The sequence below is a fragment of the Meleagris gallopavo genome, chromosome 11, assembly GCF_000146605.3.
Source record: "Meleagris gallopavo isolate NT-WF06-2002-E0010 breed Aviagen turkey brand Nicholas breeding stock chromosome 11, Turkey_5.1, whole genome shotgun sequence".
Classification (NCBI taxonomy): Eukaryota; Metazoa; Chordata; class Aves; order Galliformes; family Phasianidae; genus Meleagris; species Meleagris gallopavo.
In genome coordinates, this window is record NC_015021.2 from 1,010,976 (window position 1) to 1,012,196 (window position 1,221).

Here is a 1,221-nt window from a genome sequence, read left to right on the forward strand (position 1 = left end):
AGAAAAATCTATTTTGGACTTCTGTTATTGCTGCAGTTATCTCTTCAGTTCCAGGTTTGAAGTAGTACTTTTTTTTTTAATCATATAAAGCTGCCATAAAAGTTTTCTTTTTTTTTTCTTTTTTCTTTTTTTTTTAAGAGAAGCTTGATCTGAAATGTCTCTACAGCACGAGCTCTTCTCACTGTCAAAGAGCTCTCGTGCAAACATACTGCACATTTATTTATAAAGGAATTCTAAATAGGGAATGTTATATAAAAGCAGGAGAGAATGTTTCATAAGACCCTCACTGTGTAAACGCCTATTTAACGATGTACAACTTCCCCCGCCGCTGTTTTATATCCATGCTTTCTACTATTTGCAACAAAATACCATTAAGATAGTTATATACACACACATACTCCCCTCCTGTCCCCTCCGCACTGTGCTTTTGGTAACTTCCCATATCAAACTGCTGGAGATGTGCTCCACCCTCCCAGTACATTACAACCCATCCGAACTGGAAGGTGTGGTACCTTTTTTTTTTAAAAAAAAGGAAAAAGGTAGTTTCCCCCTCGTGGATGAATCCCATATGCAACTTAGAAAAAAAAAAGTGCTCAAGCGTGACTGCCTAAAAGTTACAGAACGTTATAGGGACCAATTCCAAGATGGCATTTAGGAATCTGAATTGAGAGCAAAAATGCAGGATGTTATGTTCATTCCTTAACCATTTATCTAATGCAGCATTCACTGAAGTTCACTCCTATGATTTTCAAAGCTTTAGTTTATAGGGTGATGAGACAGGAGACAGCGAAGCTCTGAGCTTGTTTTGTACAGTTTCTCCTCAGTATAGCACTGGTTCACACCTGAACTCTTGTTAAAATCATGCTAAGACAACCAAAATGTCACGCTACTTGCAAACTGAACTAATGGCCTGGATTCACACTCACTGTACCACCCAGCATACCTGGCTACTCAAAGCTGCAAACCTGCTACACAAAAGGAATCGTTGAACAGACCTGACTCAAGGCAGTACAGATTCAAATGGTTTGTCTGGGGTAATTTTCTGCTCCATATGGAAATCCCTAAGCTGCAGTAAGTGCTCATGAGTAAGGTTTAAAGTACTTATTCCAACGTCATTAATATTCAAGGCATTAAAACTAAAGGGGCTGTCCTCTGACAGTGATTCCTGAAAAATAATCCTAAACTTTATTTAAAAAAAAAAAGTAGTAAAAAAAATAAATA